This window comes from Lissotriton helveticus, chromosome 6 (assembly GCF_964261635.1).
Source record: "Lissotriton helveticus chromosome 6, aLisHel1.1, whole genome shotgun sequence".
NCBI classification, from domain to species: Eukaryota; Metazoa; Chordata; class Amphibia; order Caudata; family Salamandridae; genus Lissotriton; species Lissotriton helveticus.
This window is the reverse complement of record NC_136067.1, coordinates 1,422,766,409-1,422,783,966: the sequence shown is the minus strand read 5'-3', so window position 1 is coordinate 1,422,783,966 and position 17,558 is coordinate 1,422,766,409.

Genomic DNA, 17,558 nt, shown 5'->3' with positions numbered 1-17,558 from the left:
CCCAGGGAGGGCTGCTGGTGGGTGCGAGGCCTGCACTACAACTCCCACCATCCCCCCTGTCCAACCCCTGAGCAGGATGGGCTCCCCCACCCAGCCAGAAGCATGTAGTAGCCATTGTATGGTTCACCCTCACCTAACAGGTAGGTAGCCATCTTTCCAGGGAGGGCTACTGGTGGATGGGAGTCCTGCACTACAACTCCCACCATCCCCCCTGTCCCACCCCTGAGCAGGATGGAGCACCCCCACCCAGCCAGAAGCATGTGGCAGCCATTGTATTTCACCAACCAAACCTACAGGTAGGTAGCCATCTTCGCAGGGAGGGCTTTTTGGGGGTGGGAGGCCTGCACTACAGCTCCCATAATCCCCCTGCCCCATCCCTGAGCAGGATGGAGCACTCCCTCCCCACCCAGAAGCATGTGGCAGCTATTGTATCACAACAAACAAACTTACAGGTAGGTAGCCATCTTCCAAGGGTGGGTTGCTGGTGAGTGAGAGGCCTGCACTACAACTCCCACCATCCCCCCTGTCCCACACCTGAGCAGGATGGAGCTCCCCGACGCAGCCAGAAGCATGTGGCAGCCATTGTATGGTTCACCTTCACCTAACAGGTAGGTAGCCGTCTTCCCAGGGAGAGCTGCTGGTGGGTGGGATGCCTGCACTACAACTCACACCATCCCCGAGCAGGATGGAGGACCCCCACCCAGCCAGAAGCATGTGGCAGCCATTGTATCTCACCAACCAAACTTACAGATAGGTAGGCATCTTCCCAGGGAGGGCTGTTTGGGGATGGGAGGCCTGCACTACAACTCCCACCAGCCCCCCAGTTCCACCCCTGAGCAGGATGGAGCATTCCCCCCCACCCAGAAGCATGCGGCAGCCATTGTATGGTTCGCCTTCACCTAACAGGTAGGTAGCCATCTTCCCAGGGAGGGCTGCTGGTGGGTGGGAGGCCTGCACTACAACTACCACCATCCCCCCTGTCCCACCCCTGAGCAGGATGGAGCACCCCCACCCAGCCAGAAGCATCTGGCAGCCATTGTATCTCACCAACCAAACTTACAGATAGGTAGCCATCTTCCCAGGGAGAGCAGTGTGCGGGTGGGAGGCCTGCACTACAACTCCCACCATCCCCCCATTCCCATCCCTGAGCAGGATGGAGCACCCCCACCCAGCCAGAATCACGTGGCAGCCATTGTATCTCACTAACCAAACTTACAGATAGGTAGCCATCTTCCCAGTGAGGGCTGTTTGGGGATGGGAGGTCTGCACTACAGCTCCCACCATCCCCCAGTCCCACCCCTGTGCAGGATGGAGCACTCCCCTCCCCCACCCAGAAGCACGTGGCAGCCATTGTATGGTTCACCTTCACCTAACAGGTAGGTAGCCATCTTCCCAGGGAGGGCTGCTGGTGGGTAGGAGGCCTGCACTGCAACTCCCACCATCCCCCCTGTCCCACCCCTGAGCAGGATGGAGCACCCCCACCCAGCCAGAAGCATGTGGCAGCCATTGTATCTCACCAACCAAACTTACAGATAGGTAGCCATCTTCCCAGGGAGAGCAGTGTGCGGGTGGGAGGCCTGCACTACAACTCCCACCATTCCCCCTGTCCCACCCCTGAGCAGAATGGAGCACTCCCCTTCCCCGCCCAGAAGCATGTGGCAGCCATTGTAGCACAACAAACAAACTTACAGGTAGGTAGCCATCTTCCCAGGGTGGGCTGCTGGTGGGTGGGAGGCCTGTACGTCAACTCCCATCATCCCCCCCTGCCCCACCCCTGTGCAGGATGGAGCACCCCCACCCAGCCTGAAGGGCGTGGCAGTCATTGTATCTCACCAACCAAACTTACAGGTAGGTAGCCATCTTCCCAGGGAGGGCTGTTTGGGGGTGGGAGACCTGCACTACAACTCCCACCAGCCCCCCTGTCCCACCCATGACCAGGATGGAGCACACAAACACACACCCATAGAGATGTGGCAGAAATCCCACCCCTATGTGACAACAGAACAGGTGAGCAGACAGTGCATTCACCCCATCATTCCTCTAGAAAGGCATCGAACCATATGACAATGCCAGCCCTCACATTCCACCAAAATTGACACAGATCAAATATCCAATTACAGTGTGCAGACAGCTAAGCGTATGTAACTGTCACGGAAATCAAAGTGTGACTCACCAAATCACATGTCGAAGAAATTCATGGCACAAGTATGCACAGCACTGAATGCAATCTGTAAGTTCCATTGGGGCAGAGCTTGAGGATCACATGAAAACAAAGCAAGCATGGTCTGTAGAACAAATAAAGCTAAGCATTGGTCATGACAGAGGTATGCATGAGATAACAATGGCTAGTTCATGCGCAGATGTTACGCCTGCCAGGCAGAGTAATCAGCAAAGATTCATCACATCAATTCGTAGTGCCGCTAGTCATGTGATGACAAAATGTCCTCGTAATCACAAATTCTGCACGTGGGGCATGGTATCCATTGACATGTCACACCATGGACAAGTAATTTATGCACCTCAACATCATGTCATGATGCACATCATTGTGCAAACATACAATGTGACAACTAGTAAACTGTGTGTTGCATAAGCTGTAAATAAGATACATTGAACACCAAGCTTTCGGGGGTGCACGTCAATGACCATTTCCCCTCTGTAACACAGGTGACCAAGAATTGACTGCAGAGGATGACAACACCAACCTGCAGAGCCAGTCCCCTCCCCCTGAACGTCGACTTTCTGATGATGACTCCCTGGATTTGAGGATACGGAGCAAAAAGACGGCCCATCTGGCATGCCAGGGCGGTACAGGTCCCACAACCCTACTGTCCCCCCGCCACCACATCAGCAACAACAACTACGCTGACCTCTCCTGTAATTACATGACATGTCTCCACCACCACCACCAGTGCTGCCTGCAACACTGTCCCTGCCCCAGAGGATGACCACCCCACCAACTGAGGAGGGCAGGGAGAGTAGGCGGGTGCTAACAGTGGTGAGGCAACAGGTCTGTGACAGCAGGGCAGGTGGGAGGGCAAGGGGGAGTCAAAGCCAAACTGACACTGGGACCGAAGCCCTGGACAACATCACCAGAGTCCTTGGGGCCTATGACAAACGGACCAGGCTCAGGAAGATTCCCGTGAGCTCCACCTACTGCTGAGGTCCTTAGAAACCCTCATGGGCCAAATCGTGGACCTCTTAGGCTAGCTAGTGGCGATTCTGAGGGACAGGCCTGCTGCCCAAACAACACCTCCACCTCCTTCCAGTGGCCCTCAGCATGACTGTCCTTCCCCACACTGCCATGTTAATGGCATCCGTCTGTTGAACTGGGTCACCTGATTGTCTCATCTTACATCATTGACAACTCATTGATTCACTAACCACTGTTTTGTAAATATTCACTTCACAGTCACATGTACCCATTGTAAATAAACACTCCTTACACACCTATGTAGGTGTGTCTGCTCCATGTTTCTCACAGGATATACAATGTTCACCATTATAACAATGTACCTAGAGCACAGATTGTTTGTAGGCAAGGAGAGGCTGAAGGGACCTAGGAAAAAACAACAGAACAATATTCACTAGTCAGGCTGTGGCATCACAGCCATCATACAACACTTGTCATCAAGGTACTCAAATCTATACACATTACAATGAGAAACAGTACCGACACAGACATCTTGTATATGTGCTAAACTACCCTGTCCCAGAAACATTAGCAGCCAGCACAGAGTCAACTAAAGGCTGCAGTCACAAAGCTCACCTAGACCTTTACACCAACAACGACATCAGCAGACAATGGCACTGTTGTATGTTGTCACTCACCTTCAAGGGAAGCAGCGGTTGATGAGCTGTTGACGTAGGTCGACACCTTCCTCCTCTCCACTATCCCTGTCACTGGACATGGTTTGGTTAGCAGGTGGGGGCCTCGGTTGCTCATCTGCGTCCAGGAGCAGTGGAATCTCCTTGTGCAAGGCCAGGTTGTGGAGCATTCAACTATAATCTGACACACCTTTTAGGACGAGTAGATCAGTGCACCTCCGGTCTTGTCCAGGCAGCAAAATAGTGACTTCAGGAGACTAAAAGTACGCTCTACCATCATTGTAGCGGACTTCACTTGGGGTCCTGGGATTTGGCAGTGGGCTCAGCAACGAAGGACGGTTGGGATATACAGAGTCACCTATGTGTGAGATACACAGACCAACTTTGTAATATAACTATGGCAGAGGACACCATGTCACACACATAGCACGCTACCTGACTCTGCGTACTCGCCCACAATCCATGCACGCTCCAGAAGCAGATTAGCCATCAGCTGTAGCACAATGCGGTTATGCAGGATGTACGAGTCACGGGCCGGTCCAGGAAATTTGGCACAGATGAGTGAGATCATCATATCTGCCTGGCACACCACTTGCACATTGATGGAATGGAAATGTTTCCTGTTCCTATAGATGTGCTCACGTGCCTGTAGTGGAACCAGGCCAACATGTGTGCAGTCAATGGCACCCATAACATTAGGGATGTGGCCAAGGGCATAAAAATCAGCCTTCACAGCCGCCAATTCATGCCTCCCGGGGAAATGGATATATCTGTCCTTGTAGGTCATCATAGCGGACAGGACATCACTTAGGGCCCGATGTAGGTGGCCATTACCGGTCGGTAACGGCCGAATTCGGCCGTTACCGACCGGTAAATGGGTCATTGAGATGTAGGGGACCATTTTTACAGAATTGGTAAATTTCCCGAATCAGTAAATTTACCGATTCTGTAAAATACCGAATCGGTAATTTTACCGATTCGGTAAATCTCACATGTAGGTGGCACTGCAAACAGTGCCACAGGCCTTTAGGAGTCGGTATTTTACCACCCAATCCAATTGGGTGGTGAAATACCGAATCCAGGTGTGCATGCACATCTGTGCATGCACACCTGTGTCATGTGACACACAGACATGCCCTTAGGGCATGTATGTGTGCCACATGGCACACATGCCTGTAATTGGGGTGCCAGAGGGTGTCAAAGTGACACCCCCTGCACCCTTGCAAAATTCGGTATTTACCGATTCGGTAAATACCGAATCGGTAATGCCCATTGATTCCTATGGGCTTCAATGCCCATAGGAATCAATGTTCGTTACGAAAAAGGGGTTGAACCCATGCAGTCGCGGGGACCTGGGTGCTAAGTAGTACATAAACAGAGGGGTCCCCACAAGAATAGCGTATTGTACACTACATACACTAAAGACTAAAACACAATACAAAAGGTACTAAAGAAAGTTTAAGTATTGGCATTTATTTGTCAACACTACGTATTTGCCAGATAGCAATCAAAATTCACAATTAATTGATAGCCCCATAGGAAAGGGGGGGCAAGGGACAGAGGAGGAGGGAAGAAGGTGCTCGTGGAGAAAGTGAAGAAAAACTGAACACAGTTCCAGGACGAAATCAATTGCAACTTTATCAATCAATCACAATACATAAAATACACAAGCCCTAAATAAGGGCGGTCAGTGAAACTAAATAAACAAATGACAATCAACGGTCACATACAAAATTTGAAACAATCTGGGGCATGTGCCGGAAGTCCAAGGGAAAACAGTCGACGTTTCGACCCCTGTCTATAGGCTATCTTGAGTCCTTTTACGGGGTCTTCATCAGGACATAGAACCGGGATGTAGGGAGGGAAGAATGGGGCGATAGTATCTGAAAAATTAAAGGAAAATTGCACTTAGTATAGCGAAGGTGGATATAATCCAACCATCCATATGGCGTTCTAACATAATAAAGTGGTGAATTACCATGGAGTAAAGGCCCGCAAAGGCTCTGAACATGGAAACGAAGATGATGCCACGCAATGTGTCGTGATCAATCTCATCAATAAAAATCCGCAACTACAGAGGGGGGACAGTAAATCACGGAGGTGAGTACAATCTGACATCAGTTAACATGATCTCCTAAAATGGAACATAATGAAGGACTTACACATGACTCAAAGAGGTATTGCCATGATGAACGGTAAGTGAGTCAATTTCAAATTCAAATTCAAGGCCAGTCCAGCCCGCAAAAGCGCCGGCTGTGAATAGAAATCATTATACTACGTGAGAATAATGATAATACCATTAAAAAAGGGAGAACAGATCAACCTCAGCTGACCGTGTGTGTCTAGGCCAAAGGTACATACCGTTGCTTTGGCGTTCAACCAAACATGTGTCCTGTTGAAGTTTGAAAGGATTTTCAACTGTGGTAGATATTACTGTAATGTACAAAAATTGGGAACTTAGTTGGTAATCAATTGTAACATGCACTTCGTAGGACTGGCGTCTACAACATACCTCCAAAATGAGCAGCGAGGTGCTTTACAGCGTTGTTATTATCAAACTTGATTCAAGATTGAAGGACCATTTATTCATGGGTAAATTCACTCGTGGGTGAAAAAACGTAATTCACACTATGAAAATGAATAAATAAATGACCGGGATTAGTGATTAAATTATATCATCCATTGCTTCTAGAAAACAAGCAAAATCTGTTGCCTACCTCCGAGTTCAAACGGGCTGTCTGCAAGCTTACTCGAATGAGGGCCGGCACCAATGGCGCGGGGCAAGGAAAGCAGGGTAGAGCGGTGATCTGTCCAACCGCCTAAACAGAGTCAATCCTGCAGATTAACAGAGAGACGCTAAGTGAGCGCGTGATCTCTCTAAGATCTAGAGAGATACTTGGCAGGACCCACCGCTACTTACATGTATCCGAGGGGATACTGCCTTGTGAGACAGTCGCGCGAAAGTCAGCCAAACCGCTACGCGTGGTTGGAGGCGGAGTCTCTAGATTAAACGAAGTTAACACTAAAAAGGGAAGAAAGACTTCTCAGGTGTTCGAAGCGTTTGGTGGACAAGGGAGCAGACTCATTTACAATTAATAAACTATCACTATTTACGATCAGAAGTAGAAATAATGCATTACAGTGTATTTAACATGTACTTGCTCCCGTGCAACTCTCACACAGGAGGTTGAACGGGTGCGACCATAGTAAAACTCTACGTGCCACAATACACAATCCTATTAGTTGGTAATTTAAAAACAAAGCATTAGATGAGCAGACCGAACTACAGTATCAATAAGCAATAACGCGCAACTCTCTATACATGAGGTTGTAGGCGAACATTGATACATATTTATACTTGATCTCACAATCTGCAACAATCAATGACACTACTACAGGATTTAGAGTGTGCATAAAATGACAGAAGTTAGTGGCAGTTTCCGATGAGTAATATTAACCCAATGATGCCAATTGTGCCAAGCTGCTGTCCTGCTCATTCAACCCATTATTAATTGAATCAAGGATGGACATCCATTTGGATTCACGTGTGTTTTGTACCAACGGAAGGTTACCTCCTCTCCTACCAAGGACCACCTTTTCAATTACAAACCATCTCAAGTCTAATACAGTATGGCCTGCAATCTGCCAGTGTTCTACCAGCGGCGCGCCCGCCACTTTGCATCGCAGTCTACTGCAATGGGAGGAAATCCGAGATTTGATTTTTTGTTGGGTTTGTCCCACATAGACTAAACTGCAAGGACACTGGATGATATAAATCACACCAGTAGAGTTGCAGTTTCCTATGGGGCTATCAATTAATTGTGAATTTTGATTGCTATCTGGCAAATACGTAGTGTTGACAAATAAATGCCAATACTTAAACTTTCTTTAGTACCTTTTGTATTGTGTTTTAGTCTTTAGTGTATGTACTGTAGAATACGCTATTCTTGTGGGGACCCCTCTGTTTATGTACTATATAGGAATCAATGGGCATTACCAATTCGGTATTTACCGAATCGGTAAATACCGATTACTTCCGATTCGGTAATTATTTACCTACATCTGCCCTCCTCTTTTTTACCACTTCTTAAATACCGATTCGGTATGATTCGGTATTTAAGAAGTGGTAAAAAAGATTCACCTACATCGGGCCCAAGGTACCATGCTGAACATAGGTTGTGACATCCCACCTGCGCTGGACACCCTGTACTGGAATGAACCAGTAGCAAAGAAATGCAGGGCCGCCATCACCTTACACATTGGTGTCAAAGGAGTTGGATACGTTCTGTGAGGCCACAGGTGGGGTTCCAACTGAACACATAGGTCTTTCAGGGTGGGTCGATCCAGACAGAATTTCCGTAAGACGTCCTCATCCTCCATGTCCGCCAGCCCTGTGAAGGGACGATGCACATTTGGTCGCCTCCTATGTGAGATGAAAGGGAAAACATGTCATTACAATCCACCATGTGATGTGTCCGACATCTTAAGCTTTGACTGACACAACGCCAACAATGACTGGCATCAAACCTCAGCTTACAGCACAAATTACATGCTGTGACACCTTCAGCTACACTAGTTGTACACTTGTCGACTGTACACACAGTGAGTATCTCACAAACAATATCTGACTATGAGAATGCCCTAAGGCATATGGCCACATCTTGCATAAGCAGCACTGACAGTAGTTCATACAGCATATGTTGGAAACAGCAACACTACTGTCTCCTACCTAGCTGCTGTACCTGCCACCCCTTCTTGTGTAAGTCGAACAGGGCACACATCAACAACACAATGAGCACAGTCTGCGCGTTAAGAAAAAGTATGTGCATGGGCCAAGCAAAGTAGACAGTCAATTATGCACATTGTGTAAACAGACATTCATCACTGCGAGTTGCTCAGCCCTATCACACATTGACATGTGTACCTGTTGGACTTGGCCCTTTTTGCAGGGGCATCCCTGAACTTTTTGCCTTCCTCCTGTATTTTGTCTGACCTATTTTTGTTGGTTTTATGACTCTGGGCACTTTACCACTGCTGATCAGTGCTAAAGTGCATATGCTCTCCCTCTAGTAAATTGATGTATGGATTAGTGACTCCATGATTGGCTTATTTGATTTACTGTCAGACCCTAGTACAGTGCACTGCGGGTGCCCAGGGCTGGTAAATCAAATGCTGTACCTAACCTTTCCCTTTTCTGCATATTAGTCACCCCTATGGTAGGCCCAAGGGGATGGCGCATTGTAAGTAAAAGGTAGGACAAGCCCTGATGTGTGGGGCATGTCCTAATAGTGAATTACAGCCATTTTCGTTTTTCACTATTGCAAGGCTACCTGTTACCTACAGGCCAGAATGGGCGGTTTGATTATAACATCTTATAATCCTAATGGACTCAGGGAACTAGGTAGAAATTCTAGTTTAGTAGGCCTGAACTCAGAATGATAACATACATCTTTTAGTGAAGTTGTTTTTAACATTCTGTGTTTGAAAATACCACTTTTCGAAAGTAGGTATTTCCTTGTCTAAGCTATCCAAGCCTGCCTCTGCTAGGTTGTGTATTCCTTGTCTGGAGTTTGAGTGACAGGGGCTGGGGGATTCTAGGAGACAGGGTGAGTCGGCATAGGGCTGAATAGAGAGATCTGCATGCAGATGGGAGGGAGGAGTTGTACCTGGGACCTGAATAGGGCTGTGCCTTCCATCCACAATGCTGGCTCCACCTCCTGTGGTGCGTCTGATGTCTCTGCCCTGCACTGTGAAAGGAAAGAAGGAGTCATGTAAACAGAGTGCTCCAGGACTGACCAGAACTGGTTTGGACTAGGCAAAGGCCTCTCTGCCTTCAGAGAACAAAGAGAAACTGTGTATAAAAGAGGGGACCCAGACCCAAGAACTTTAGATCACTACTGGGAAACAAGAAAAAAACCTTTGCCGAGGAGAGGAACCAGAGAGACTGAGAAGAGACTATCCCTAAGCTGGAAGTGCTGCTTGGGGGATTGGCCTGCAGTTTTGGCCTGACTGCCAAAGAAAGGAGAGGGGAACTTTGTGTGTACTCTCTGCAACTTGTGAAGGTTCTCCAAGGGCTTGAGAAAGAGCTTGCCTTCTGCTGAAGTCTCAGGGACAACAGACTTCAGCCACCAGCTCCCCAGGAGTTCTTTGGAAGTGCCTGCAGTTGTGTTGGGCTTTCTGGAGGACTGCGTGTCGCAAGGAGCTAGAAGCGTGACACAAGAGGAAGAAGCGTGTCACCGCCACTGCCGTCGCATCACTGAACAAGGGTGTCACCACTAGGGCTGTCGCATCACACCGCAGAAGCGTCTCGCATTACCGGAGAAGAGTGTCGCTGCCGCATCACTGAACAAGGGTTCGCCGCTGGGGCTGTCGCATCGCAGAAGCGTCTCGCATCACCGGAGAAGAGAGCCGCTGCCACTCTCGTCCCATCACTGAACAAGGGTGTCGCTGCTGCAGTTATCGCATCGCCTCACCAGAGCGCCCCGCATCACCAGAGAATCGGGTCGCAGGGCCTGTCGCTGCTCAGAAGAATCGTTGAGTCACTGCACGTTCATCGGGCATGCACGAATCATGTTGCAGATAGGAGAAGACGCAATCTTTGTTTTCATCGCACCAGATTTTAATCGGATCACGGCGCTGCAAGCCGCATCGCCACGGAAGCGCAGTAAGAAACCGACGCATCACCGTTCCTGCATGTAAGGAAACCGACGCATCACCTTCCCTGCAACACTTTCGTTGTATAGCGTTACGCATCCAAAGGTACATTGAACTCAAAGTGTCGCATTTTAACATCTAAAGAGAGCTAAGCTAATTTTACCATTTTAAGTACAGTATTGTGGATTTTTGTCGTTTGTGGTCTTGTGATAAGTCTATATAAAGAATACTAAGTTTTGATATAAAACTTGTGTCGTGTCCATCTGTAGTGTTGTCACTGGGTTACTGTATGTGTTCACAAATGCTTTACACACGGCCTCTGAGATAAGTATGTCTGCTTGTGCCAAGCTACCAAGGGGTTTAGGAGTGTACCCACTTACCCTGACTAGACGCAAGGGTCCCTATTAGTCACAGGTACCCTACCTATGCCAAATAGAGACCCCCAAATCTAACAGTACCCATTTGAGAGTCCATCACAACACTGTTCTGTGTACATGCCCAGAAATATCACAAGTGACATGTGAGTGAGTACATGCTGATGTTTGCAATCATATACACCAAGATGGCATGTGCAGTCAGCAGTGGGCTAAATGTAACATTGGCATTGTGTGCACTATCTTGTGCCATGAATCAGGTGTCTACTGTGCACCATTGGGAGCTGGCCATTGCCATTGACACAGCATGATATGTCCATAGATGCCGTCAACGTGCTCCGCCACCCAAATCACGGTCATTGGCACCAATGTATAGCAGCCACATTGCAGTAGCAACCGCCTGGCCCCTGCGGTGTGTCACCGCCATCGCCCATGCCCTTACATCCCATAGGAACCGCAATTGCGGTAACCCAATGCAGTTTTTTAATATAGCGCTAGGCGTGCTCTGCTACCACGGGGCCGGTCATTGGATGCAATTGAAAGATACATGATCGCGGTAGTGACCGCCTGGCCCCTGCGGTGTTTCACCGCCATGGCCCATGCCCTACAGCTAATTGGAAATGCAATCGCTGTAGCCCAATGCATTTTTTTAAAATAGCGGTAGGCGTGAATTTGAAAAAAAAGCGGACTTGGAACAACAATTGCAGCAGTTTAAAACCACTGAAACTATCCCAGGGGGCTATATATGTGTGGGAGAGAGCCTCACATTTCCACAGCTTCCAGACAGCTGCCTAACACTTCTCACCACCAACTGCTGCTGCTCCTGCCTCCTGTCCCCAGACACTGCTCCCTGACACTCCTCACCACCAACTGCTGCTGATCCTGTCCCCTGGACTCCAATGATGGTGAGGACTGAGATCATCAGGGCCCGTCTCTTCACCACAGAGGAGCTGGAGATCCTGATGGACGAGGTGTTCACACACTATGGGAGGCTATATGGTGCTCCAGATGTCATGGTAAGTGTTTCAGAGTGGGAGTGAGAGTGTAGGGAGTGCACACATGAAGTTAATCTGCTGCACTATGTGCCGCAGAGTGTGGGTTTGTGTCTTACACTGCCTAGCATGCTGACTCCAGGGTAAAGGGGTGTGTAGCCTATTTTGGACATGTCCCTGGCTGCACATCAGGATGGGAGGGACATGTGTTGTTTTAGCAGCCATACAGGGACATAGCATTGTTGAGCTGGAGTCAGGACAGGAATTGCCTGTGTGAATGGATGTGTGGGTCCATGATGTTCTTCACAGGCTCATCTGTGACATTACCAAGGGTTTATGCCCAGAGGGTACTGATGGAAGTGTGTCTGACTTAATATTGCCACCATGTATGGGTCAGCATTAAGCATAAGAATGAAATGCCAGAGGGTGGAAATTCACCTCTGACACAGAAGAATGTTGTACTTTTCAACTGACCCCTTCCATCTTCATTATCATGTGTACTGACTCGCATGTGTAGGCACTGTTTGCCCTTTCATTATGTCCCTGCAAGTGACATTCCTGAAGCCCCACATTGAATCTCAGTGTGATCCCCCCTGCTCTGCATAGTCACTGCCCAATTTGACAAGGACACATCACTGAATGTACAGAGTGAGACATATGGGTTGTCTGCTACTCAATCCATCAAAGAGCTATCTCAAACCAGTAGATTGCACATGGCAGACATTTTGATAAGGGTGTGAGATTGTAAGATCATGTCCTTAAATGTGACCTCCATGACACAGTGAGCCATTCACAGGGCAAGGACATTGAGGGCTGTGCAGTTTTGGACACAGTGGCTCTGCCCCAACACATCATTTCCAATGTAATGTATGCCTTGCTCACCCACCAACTGGAGAGCAGATGTTGGCCTCCTACACATAGCTTTCTGTGCTGGCATCCTGCATGTGTATGGGATGGGCAGGTACTGTGTTCACCCATATACCTGCATGCTTTTTGGTATGATTATCCCATGCTTATGTACTACGTGTCATGCTGTATTGTCTCTGCTCAACATATCTGTGAAGTAGTGCTGAGTTAGTATCATGCTCCTGTACTGAGAGATAGTGGTACACAACCCAGTGTCACTGACATTTCCCCCTCTTGTCTCCCATGCCTGCAGCTCAAAGTCTACTAGTGTAAGGCCGTGTGGATGGCCATTGCACGCAAGGTGCGGGCTCTGGGTGTCTCCAATCGACGGCACACACACTGTCACAAGAGGTGGGATGACATCGGCGGGCTGAGCAAAAATGTGGCAGAGATGACGCTGGGGCTGCTTCCTTGGACTGGCAGGTTGGTGCGCAGGAGTATGACACCACTAATGGCCCGTATTTTAGCAGTGACACAGCAAGAGCTGGATGCACGTTTGAAGGACCATCAGCAGCAAGCTTGGGGTGAGTATTCTGGCAAGGGTGACTTTGGTTGTGAGTGATTGCATGTATTCCAAGCCTGAGCCAGTGCTGAGTTCTGTGATGTTGCTAGTGTGATGCAATGGTGTGTAAGTGGCTTCTGTGTTGGGTGCAGCTGTCATGCATTTTCCCTGCCTGTACTTTCTCATGTCATTGACGTAATGATGCTTGACAATGCATTCTGAGTTGTGGCCTTATGGCATCGGCTGCATTGGGGGAGTCAGGGACATCCCATGGAAGTGAACGTCAGTGTGCATCATCTGAGTCTGGTTTCATCAATGTGTGCAGTGCCTGACCTCAAAATTTTAAGAACTACACATCTGACAACAATGTGCAACTGTAGTTGTGCCCCAAACTGTGACATGGTGGATGGCATGAGTTATGGCCATTGTGAACTGATATTTAGAAGTCTGTATCTGTGTTGTCCCCTTATGCTGACTCCAGATGTGACTGTGACAACATTTTGGGAGGTACATCTTTTCCCCCCTTCAGAGCCCTAATTATGCTCAGAGGGATCTGTATGTCTGGTTACACGGAGGCACGGGCAGGCTATTTGGCTGTGTGGGCATCACATGGGTCAGTTATGCCATGTTTGCATGATAACATGCAGTTTGTGACTTATGAACTGAGGTTGCACAAGTTACTGCACAGGGTGGTGTAAAACATGGGGGTATCATCAACTTGTGTTGTGCTTTGCTTGCATATGATGTTTGTGTGAATGGCACTAAACTGAACCTACGTCTCTGTCTCTTGCAGCATCTACCATGGGCACAGAAGGACAGGGGATGGACATCAGTGGTGAGGCATCAGGCACAACTGCTACACACGAGCACACTGACACTGATGTGACCAGCGCCTTGGAGGGGGACAGGAGTCTGCTTGAGGAATCACAGCCATAGACACCAACCTCATAATCATCTGATGCCAGTGGTGACTCATCTAGGTTGGTGGGCACAGGGAGCGTGGACTCTGCCTCCTCTTCCACCACACATTGTCCAGTGCCCAAACTCCCAGCTACTTCCACTAGTGCTGCGCGTGCTTGCATCATTAAGAAGGGAAGAGTGTCCTTCACCCCAGGCACTGCTGCCCCTGCTTCGGTCTCCCCTGCTGCCCTCAGTGCTGAGGCTGTGGACCTTTTGTGCCAGCTGTAAGTGGGTCAGACAACTCTCCTCAATGCCTTCCTTGACCATGACAAGAAGTTGGCACAGGTGGTTGCCTTCATGGAGGGAATTCATTTAGACGTGGGTGGGCTACACAGGACTGTCCAGTCTTTGTCCGCCACAGTGACGGCAGACATTCAGCTGTCACAGGCTCAGAGTCCAGCTCCAGTCCCCTTGGCCACCCCCACCCCCGCCGGTGGCTACTTCTGACGAGAGGGACCACACACCACAGACCTCAGGCTCAATGTACAGCACACGCAGCACACAACAGCAGCAGCAGCCCAAGCAGGCCAGAGCGCAGACACCATCCCCCAAACAATCAAAAGCCACTCCAGAGCTCAAAGGGAAAAGCCCTTCAGATGACACTCAGGGGCATCACGCCAAAAAGCAGGCCTCTGGGTCACATGCCTCAAATGCATCCCCAGGCAATGTCACACCTGTCCCAAAAGTGTCTTGCAGAGAAAAGCAGTCAGTTCCTCTGCCTGCTGTGAAGCTGGTCCCTGCTAAGAGTCCACATAAAAAGCCCTCTAAATCAGATTCACCCACAACCTCAACTCCCACCCAGACCCATGTGAAACAGGTGAAGGAGGTCACTGTAGGGGGTTCACCTGCTCAACAGGTGATATAGGGGAAAAAGAAGGGGCAGGCCAAGCGTACCGCCGGATCCAGCAGGTCCCCAGAGGGAGGCCCACCGGCTGCACCTGATGCAGCCTTGGTGGAGAGCGTGCCTGTTGTCCCGTCCCACTTCCCACTCCTCCCAAGACAATCATTCCACATATCCTCCCCAAAAAGTGGAAAGGCACCCCTCCACAATCTCCCACCCACAGTGTGTCTCACTGCAGCATGGCTCCACCTCCACGTGCCACCACACCACCCGGTCCAAGCAGCCCTCCGGCTCCCAAAGCCATTGATGCCTCTACCTCAGCTGGTCCTCTCTCTCCCAGGTCCAGTTCTCCAGCTGGCCAGACACTCAGCCAACTGCCAGTCCAACTGCCAGCCAAGTCTGAGTCAAAGTTGCCCTTACACACCTGTCTCTCCCACAGCGGTGCCTGGACTGCCCCTTGTTATCACCTTAACTGTGTTGCTGACCATGGCAGTGTACATCTCACCCATTCCCTCTGCAGACTCTCATGCACACATGTGCCTACTCTGCACTCTGGACTGTCCACTGGCCTTGCTGTTCAATACTGTGTTTGACCATTCCCTGTACAGCTTCTTGTGTGCCTACTCTGCACTTTGGACTGGCCACTTGCCTGGCTGTTCAATACTGTGCTTGTCCATTCCCTATGCAGCCTCTCATGTACCTACACTGCACTTTGGACTGGCCCCTGGTATTGCTCTTGTCTACTTTTGATGCCTAACTGTGTATTATGTAATAAAGACAGTTACTCCTGTTGTCTGCTTTGTCAGTCTTCTTTATAAATAAAGGGTTTTCTGTGTGGGGATGGTTTAATGTGGCACATGCTCTGTATGCCACTTTATCATTGCCAATGACTTGCATCACTTTTTCAGGGTTTTGCAGTTGTGACAGGCACTTCAGTTCTTCTTCACTCTGAGGTTTGGGGGTGCAATGATGGTTGGTTGTGAAGTACTACTGTTATCCTAATCATTCTATGGTCAGGTTAGCCAAATTGTACACATGTCATGTTTGGATGCACTGCCAGCACAGGGTAGGATTCTATCCACAGGATTGCAGGCAGGCTGGCCAGGGTCCATCATGTCTGTGTGATCTTTCTTGATGTGTGAAGAGCAGTGTTGGTGTATGGTCATCTTGTGATGGCCAGTCATCCTAGTCACATGAGTACATTTCAATGTGTGCACTTGGGGTGGGGGTCACGGAGTATGCAGTGTGAAGGGGTGACTTTGTAGTATTGATGTGTGTGTGCCCCTGCAATGGCAACTGCACACATGTGTCACCCAGGAGTCGAGTGCCTGTTAGTTTAATTAATCAGTCCTGTGCTTGTGATTGTGTGCAAATGTGGGAGTTGTAGGTCTGGCAACTGTGCAGTGTGTTGGTGTGTCCTTGCACTTCTGTGGTACACCTACTTGTTGTTGGTGCCAATTGTATGTAGAGGGTGTGACGGGTAAGTCAGTGTTGTGTTTTGTTGATCAGCCATGTGTCTTGATACTGTTTGTGCTCACTGTGCAGACCTGCTCAGCCACATTGACATTGTGGGTGTGTTTTCTTATGCATTGCTGTCACTTGAGGCTTTTTTGTCTCCAGTATGGCATGTGGAATGTGGAGTTATAACATCCCCTATCTGTGCTTCTGATGCCTACCCATTGAGAGTGAGCACTCCATCTATTTGTGTATGGTGCACTCCTGACATGTCCACTACTGATATACACACCACTTCACTCTCATTTCAGCTATCCCCTTGGGTTGCCAGTGTGTGTGCCTCCCCACCATTTCATTTGTTACTCTATGCTTTGTGGTGCTGGTCTGTGCACAGGAGCAATGTGCCACTCTGGACAGTTTCCAAATTGATTATGTGTGATTTTCTTGTACTGGTTTGCAGTCAGTTTTGCTCACATGCAGTGCATCTGTTTGTGCTGCACAGTCCTCTGGTCATGTTGTTTGCACCTGGGTGTCCATGAGTTGTGCCTCTGTGAGTGATGAGTGAGCTGTATGTGTGTTTGCTGAGGTACTGCTACCCTTCATGAGTGTGATGTCTGTGTGCTGTGGTGATTCGTGTTGTAGGGGTTCATGTTGTGGCACTCAGATATGTGTGCAATTTGTTTGGATGTTGTGCACACACTACTTGTTGTGCATGCAGTGCTGTGAGCGTATGTTGCCTTGTAATTGCCTGTTGTGCTTCCTCTGATGTACAGCTGTGATTGAAGTGTGGTGGTTTGGCAGGTGCATGTGTTGTGTGTTTGATGTGGATGTGTGCAGTGTTTGGCCTGTGTTGTCTCTTACAGCTGACAGACGCTCTGTGTGTGATGTTCTATTTGCATGCCATTGTGTGTGAGTTGTTTGTGCATTGTGATACATTCAGATGTGTGTTGCAAATGTAGTGTGCATTACTTGTGTGTCTGTCACATGCCCTTATGAGTATTCTTGTTCCTGAGCTTGTTTTGAGTGCACCTTGGTGGTTTCTTCTC